General features: G+C 35.7%; 1 long non-coding RNA gene across 1 annotated transcript; it reads left to right on the forward strand.

The window, feature by feature from the left end:
• Positions 1–1,301: 1,301 nt before the first annotated feature.
• On the forward strand, positions 1,302–7,097 carry LOC135406789 (uncharacterized). Its single transcript, XR_010426477.1, has 3 exons — positions 1,302–2,757; positions 3,580–3,683; positions 6,698–7,097. It is a non-coding gene; the product is annotated as an uncharacterized LOC135406789 (long non-coding RNA).
• Positions 7,098–8,123: the final 1,026 nt, after the last annotated feature.

Below are 8,123 nucleotides of genomic sequence, written 5' to 3' on the forward strand. Positions count from 1 at the left end.
CAATGCAAGGTAAAATGGGAATGACAACTTGAAACAAGAGAGGATTGCCAGTTTTCATCATAAGTCTGCCAAGTTGCCAGCTAGAAAACATTAACAGCTAGGAAATTGTCCTTCGAAAAGTGTTTTGGTTTTCTTTACTATGAGCATATATGCAAGCTTTACATTAGAATACTTTATTTATTTTGATTTTATTGTGTTTCTTTTTTTTTAATTTAAGAGACTTAATGTACATCTTGAAAAAATCTTGTCTCCTCTGAGTCATTTTTTAAGTGAGCTGCTCCTGTCCCAGACAATTTTACAAAGGACAAACAAAGGACAAAGTTTTCCAGACGAAACCTCAAGTGAACTGTTCCCGTTATGGCTCAGCAAAAGCCTTCCCAGATTTTTCCACACAGAAGAAACTTCATTTCCTCTTTTGGAGCTTATTACATAATCTGGTGGCAAACATTTTTTCCTTTACCTACTATTCAAAACCTTATTCTGCATTGTAGTGGTTTGAACCAGGTTTTCCCCCTGAAGCTAAGAAAGTGGTAACCCCCAGGGGGTGGTGACACTTGAGATTTGAACCAATCTGCGCTCCTGCAAAATATAAACATACCACAACCAGACCGGAAGAGACGAGTTGTAGGTTGGTTGTAGAAGTGGTAGCCATGTTCTGAGGCCACGAGGAGCAGAGGGCTGGAGCCCCCTGGGGGGCTTTGGCCCCCCAGCCCCCAGAGGGGGCTGCAGGGACCTGGAACAGCATAAAGCTTTGCTAGGTGCCTGCAGTTGAGAGCTAAGAAAGTTTTCTCCACTGTGAGTGAGCAGAGATAGCAGCGGCAGAAGCAGCATCCAGAAGCGATGGCAGAGAGCCAAAAAGATAAGAACGCAGCAGAGGCGGCTTGCAACCAGGCAAGCAGACACAGAGATGTCTAATGAGAGAGAGAGCCGAGAGAGCAGCAGGGAGAGAGGAAGCTGGGGTAAGAACTGGAATAAGACCCCATGCCCCTCTGAGACCTCTGAGAAAGGAGGAAGATGGACTCCTATTAAGGAGAAGAGCCTTGGAATACTGCAGCACCAGAGAGAGTAAAGGAGCTAAGAAGCTCAGTTGTCCTGAGAGCTCAGCCAGGACGCTGTGTAGGAGGGTGACCTTGGGGCCCTACCTTGCTGCAAGCTACAAAGAAGCTCACAGCCATCTTGAGGCAGGGCACAGAAGCTCTGCAAGGGGCTTGAGTCCCCTGAAGATACCACACCATCACAAAGACCCCCTGGGCTTCGTGGTATGACCGTGGTGGAACGACCTTTGTCTGGGGTGAACGTAGCCCATGGAAGACCCCTTTGCCTACGTCGAGGGGCTGAGAGGGGCTTGGATACCTCCCTTGTGAGTGCTGGCAGAAATCCAGCCACAGCTGCTGCATGCATGAGATGAGGAGAACCTGCTGTCTTAGAAGATACTGCTGCTCAGAGACTGGAAAGGATCTGTCCTTCTTCCCTCCTGGACTTTTATTTGGAGGGGAGAAGAGATCTGATCCATTGTAAATACTTATGTCATGGTAGAGATAGTTGTGATAGTGTGTATAATGTATTATAATATTTATTTGTATAGTCATCGTAAAATATTCCCTTTCCCCATTCTGAGTCTTGTGTTTTGTCTGGAAAAAACACATCTTATACTGGTTGAGATGGGGGAGGGGGCTTTGACTAGAGAATTAGATTTTTTCAAAGCTCTCAAACCATGACATGCATGTATAGGTTTTAAGTCGAGTAACTCTTCATTAACATTAATGAACAACTACTTGAGAAAAATCTTCATGTTTTCAAGGGGATATTAAGAAAACATGGTGTCTTTACCCTACCAAGAGGAAAGTTCTGTAGGCATGCATAATACAGTGAGAGAATAAAAACAACCAAACACAAAACCAAACAAAAATAAAACAAAACAATCAAACAAGTCAAATGGTAAACAGCATTTTGTCAGGGGGTAGATATAATTAAGTTCCTTGGATGACCACGTGCCTGTATAATTGTGTTAACAAAGGGAATATTCTCTCTCACACATTCAACATTTTCAGATTTCAAAATGACATGACTAACATTAAGTTTTGGGCCTATTAAATCAGACACAAACTTTTATATTTCAAGGTTATTCAAAGAAATATAATTTCTTGATTATTTGCACTTCTTACAAAACTCACACCTTATTGAAATTCGTGACTCAAAAGAAACTGTTGTCCCATTTTTATAAAAAATTAAACTTGGTTCTACCAAGTAAATTCTGATGATATTAATCATATGCAACATCAGTGTCTCCTACATTATCACTCTGAATTTCAGCAAAAGCAAAACCCTAAATACAGAGCTTGCTGTCGTATCTCAGAGGATGAGAAATCTAGCAAATACTACAGAGGACTGCATGTGGTATACATTTTGAGGAAGTACAATCAAAAAAAAAAAGAAGCTTGATTTTTCCTCTTAGTTTCATTTGAATAATCAAACTCTAAATTGTAGCACTTAAATGGAAGTCAAAGAACTTGGAGTGTGATGGAGGAAGCAGTAATCAGTTTGAAAAGATGTTGAATCTCTGATGAGCATTGAATATGTCAGATTAAGTTATGCCCTAGAAAGGGAGGATCCCTGAACAACTGCTAGTCACTTTAAATTATTCTGCATTTCAAACAGGAAATCATCCAATTAGACTAACAGCTGCAGAGATTGGAATAAGCCTTATATATTTGAAAATTAAGGAAATGCAGCTAAGTACTAAGGAAAGGAGCTAAGGTAAGTCATTTTCCCTCTCCTTTTCTTCAACAGAACTTAATTTCAAGGACTTTTAGGATAAGAAAATGACTGCAAATTTATTACGTGTAGTTAAGATAGGAAAAAACATTTGCCATGAATTATACTGGATAATTCTTTTTCATATGTATGTTGTGTTTGTCCTAAAATATCCATTGTTTCTTTCAAAGTGGGTGGAGAACTCTGTATTTCTCCTTTTTCCAGGTCCATTTCAATACCATCACTATTATTTCCAAATGTTTTAAAAAAGATAAGCCAAAATACTACATTGGAATGACTTTTTAGTTAAGAGTCATCTCCATTTGAAACTCTCTTTTCAAAGATAGTCTGAGATTGCAAACTGCAAACTATATGTAAGAAAAAAAACATAGTTGAAGTTGGGAAAAACAGTAACTCAGAAGATAGAAATGAAATTTTATACAGTGAAAAAACCCAACCTCAACAACAAAAAGAATTCTCATGCCAGAGAAAATAGGATGATGAAAGAAAATAATATTGAAAATACAGCATACACCTTGAGCATTCTATTTTATCTGAGAAAATAAATAAAATCGATATATTTTTACCTAGACACCATCCATGTCATTTCAGGATCTGAAGATGTAAGCCAGTCTGTATGTCAAAATTATGTTTAGCTTTTAATAATTGCACTAGTGTTAGACATCAGTCTCTAAAACCAAAATGAATAGTCATGAAGTGTCAACCATGAATTATAAACATGGTTGTTTTTTTGTGATGAAATATGTTTTAAGCAAAAAAAAATTCACATGATAAAACTATATATTTCCATAATGATTCTCTCAGACACCTACAGATACTACTCCTGCAGCTTTTGGCACTGTGCATCCCAAAACTGGCCTTCAGGAGACGTCTCTTTTCTGAAGAGGTTGTTCCTTGAAGAATCTCAGGTTAGATAAGCACTTTGATTTTTTTAAAACTGTGCACTAAATGTCAAGGCACATTCTCATGCTACATACACAATTCCTCCTACAGGCTTTGCTCCTAAGTGTTTAGCCTGGGGTCTCTGTCCCTTTGATACCTACACAACATCTTGTAACTTACCACAAGAGTTCACTGAAATCACAATCGAATCTCTAGCAGGCAGAAATACAGCCTTTCAGTGCTATAATTCCTCTCATTTTAAAATGCCTCATTCCCCTGATGCTTTTTAAATGAGCCTCAAACCATAATTAGGAAAAAGTCTAATAATTTTCCTTAATATGTAATTTCAGATTACTTTCTGCAGAAGATCTTTAACTGATGTTAAAGCTTTGAAAGTCTTGATAGGATCAAAGACAAATTCATCAGGAAGAATATATAGAGGAAAGTGACTAATTTCTTATACTAGTGTATGTTCACGTCACATCAAGATTTAGCCAGCTCTGGAAATATTAGATCTGAATTGCCACTGAAATGTATAATTTCAGTAAGAAAGTGAAATTAAAGAAAATCCAGGAGACACTCTCTTGCTTACTGACAGACAAAGGATTCAAAGACTAAAGTGCCCCTAAGAGTGAATTTTTCCAGTCCAACAGATGGATTCAGTTGGAAAAAAAAAACCTTTAAGTCAGAAATATGTTCAAAAAGTATAATTTAACTTTAAAAATGGATTAAAATGTATGTTTAAATGGTCATTGGAATCAAAGGTTCAAATGAACAGTTTGAATAGAAAGCTTGTTGCTTTTAGGTTGCACAGAAGATGCTTGTTCTTGGGAAAATTTAAATATTAGATTTAATATTCTACAATGTAATAGAGTAATTATCAAATGTATTGAGACCAAGGGATAGCATAGCACTGCATTGGAATGCATCAGATGAACAAATGCCTGGAAATCACTCTGACCGCTGGTGAAATGAACCTTGTTTTATGCTTTTAATCAGTGTATCCTGCTATGGGAAAATCCAGAGGATTTTCATGGGATGTGGCACAGCACTTTTGCTCTCCTGTTAAAGACTGTTTCTTGTATTGCTTAATAAGCATCACTTAATTTGACTGCAGCACATTTAATGTATTGTACAATAAAGATACAAGACCCATTGAAAATCAACTGTGATTTTTAAATTTTTTTTTTTAAAGTTCCTCAGTTCCTGAAAGAGTCTTTTTCTTGTGGTAACTAACTGCTGATAAGATCCAGCAATGATCATTTGTATGCTCAGTGCATCCTGGTGTGAGGGGTTTTTTTGTCTACTCGATGATTTTAAAACTGTTCATAGACTGACAGCAACTGTTCTTAACCCGATTCTTTTAAGCTGATGAGGACTAACTGCAATCATCTAATCTAACCTCACACCTAGAAGTTAGAGACTTCAAATGATGAGCTCCCAATTCCTGTCTATTGATTGAATTTGAAAATGTCAATGGTTGTTTTGTTGTTTCAGAAACTGAGTATCTGGCTGCTAATAAGATGTTAATGTAATGAATGCTACTTCCCACATAGTTTTGAGAGATAGGTATTGCCGAACTAACTTCAATTCTATGTGAATACAAGTTTATCTGACACATGCACAAGTGATAATGCAATAGAAATCTGTAATGTATTCGATATCACACAACTCAGGGTTATGAAACTTGAGCGACACAAAGTTAGTGTGCTGTATATCATTAGGATTAAACATTAGTTAAACAGTATATTTCGAAAAAGGATTGTAAATAATAAGTTTTAATCAATTAGGAGAACTGTGAAGGAGTAAAAGTGATTCAGACTATAATTTAAAGCTTATGTTAGCTATTGTTGAAAAATCAAAATCATTGTCAAACAAAAAAAGGGGGTTTTACCATACAGATAGCATCAAAGAGGGGTGGTTTTGGGTAGGAGGAATTCAAACAGATATGGAAAACCAGAGATTTTTTTAAAAAATTATTATCTTAGTATGCATATATATATATACGTGTGGATTTATGGATTTATGAGTTTCAATAAAGCCAAATATTGGAATATCTCTCATAGCAGCAGACAGAAAACTTTCACAGGAAAGAGTGTTACTTGAAAAGACACAAAAATACTAGTGGATGATCTTCTGAATATGAGTACCCATTCTGTTGCCACAGCCTAAAGGGTTAATGTGAACCCTGCATGTATTAATTCTGTTATTACTCATGACCAAGGGAATTACATTTCTCATATGGAAGAGCTTGGTGGACTGGAGGACTCAGAGGAGTGCAACAAGGCTTATTAAAGGGTTGAACAAAGCCTTAGAATGAAACACCTGAGGAGCTCAACGGATTAGTTCAACAAGAACAAAAAATGGATAATTACATCTATAGGGAAGACACACATAATAGTGGAGTTTCCACTCTAGCAGAAAATGTGAAAGCTGAAAAAATTTAGATTGAAGTTCAAAGATATTACTAGAGTGAACAATTGAGTATTTTGATTGGAATATATGTACAGATGTTCATTCTCTGAAAATAATTGTAAATAATCCACAAGGCTTCAAGGAACCATGTATTTTAAGGAACTGGTAAGTGTTCTTAAGTAGTTCCCAATAATTATTCACATTTTTCTCTTTAGTTTCTATTTACCAGCTGACTAAGCCCATAATTATCTGTATGCCTGTGAAACTAGCTGCTGGTATGCACCAGAGAATGTATTATTGGTTTCCACAGAAGCATAATCAAATCATGATGACTTGCAGTAATCACCATTACTTTTTAGGCTTGAATCAGTTCCTTCAGTACCTCTTAAAAAGAAAAAAAAGAGAAGACTAGCCTAGAACTTACACACTTGGAATGTTATATTTTAAAGGCTAGAAAACTGTCACTAATAATTTAGAGAAATTATTTTGATTTTCATATTGAAAGAGAAAAAAACTGCAGTATGTTTCTGTTTACAACTCCCATGTGTTTTTAATTTTAAGTCATATTTTCTAGACATTCTTGACCACTTGTCTCATTCTCTCTGTTCTGCTTTGGCTTGCTTAGGCTGACATCAGACTACCTAATCTCTCTTTTATTAGTTAGAAGACTACTCTTAAGGCCAACAAGATCATTTACATCCAACTTGTCCTGGATTCAGAAAAAAGGTAACAATACCTTCACTCTCTTGTATGTTTGACCCTTATCAAATGGATTTAAACTTAGCGATTTTAACACTCTTAGGAAATCTTCCTATTAGATTTCAGAAATATCAGCTAGATGTTCATGCATGCATTTCTAGCCTTTACCAATGATTCTGAAACTGGTGTATAACCAAATAAGAACTTTTTGTCCAAGGTCTTATTGCTGAAGATATCATTGTACCGACATCTTAATTTTCTGCTGAATTAATAGACTTTATCTGCTCCCTTTTTCTATACATGAACATAAATTTTAATAAAAACTATATGAGAAAATTAGTAAGATGGAATCAAAGTAATTTATTCTTTACATTGTTATTTGTTTGCATGTATTTGTCTATTTTAGTCATTATTTTCCTATATTAAGTTGCCAGCATTTTAGAAAAATGAAAACTTTTGAGTGCATTATACACTTAACTGTATTACAGTATTTCTTGCTAAGATAATATTTACACATCTACTTTTATTTGACATACATTCAGCAGAACTCCTGGCCACTATTGAACTTTTTTGTTTGTTTCTTAAATAACTTGGAAATAAAAAAAACCTAATTTAATGCGAGGTTATTTTTTATAAGAAGTTCTCACATTTTTAATGAAAACTGAGAAAATCCTGAAATTGTTGAAATAAAAAGCTGAAGAATGTTGTTTTAAAACATTAAAATCAAAATGCGAGCTTTTCAAAACAATCTCTATTACAAAGTCATTTAAAGTAATACTGACATTTCAGTCACCTCCATACTGAACTTTTTAGTGAATTAACTTTCATTTCATTATTCATCTTTGTTTCTGGAGCCATCCAGATAGATTGCTCATTCCTCTTGCATGGAAAAGAAATAACTTACTCATTTTTCTTGGCTGATGTTGCAATACATCTTTCCCTAGAAAGATTGTAGGACTGACAGGAGCAAAAAAGGGAAAGATTAACTGTGTTGAAGTTATACATTAATGCTTGGGATGCATGAGGAGAAAAAATAATGTTTCCCTCTTTCCTGTGGGTCTTAAAGTGGCTAGTATTAAACAAGTTGGCTCAGAAGTGTAATAACTTTTTTTTCCCCTCTTATAAATTATTTCTCTTTTGAAAGGGAGCACCCAAGGCCCAGAACCTTGCTGTTCAATATGACATGGTCTTGCACAGAGCATATTTTCACTGGGTCAACTCAGAGAAACTGCTGAAACTAAGAAACTATCCTACAGAACAGGTTTTCCTTTTTTTCCTCAACTTAGCAGTCACTTGTGTTCCTTTCAACCCTGAAGAATGACATGAATTTAATTGCTTTGTTTCTCAGAAAA

The sequence above is a fragment of the Pseudopipra pipra genome, chromosome 2 (assembly GCF_036250125.1).
Source record: "Pseudopipra pipra isolate bDixPip1 chromosome 2, bDixPip1.hap1, whole genome shotgun sequence".
NCBI classification, from domain to species: Eukaryota; Metazoa; Chordata; class Aves; order Passeriformes; family Pipridae; genus Pseudopipra; species Pseudopipra pipra.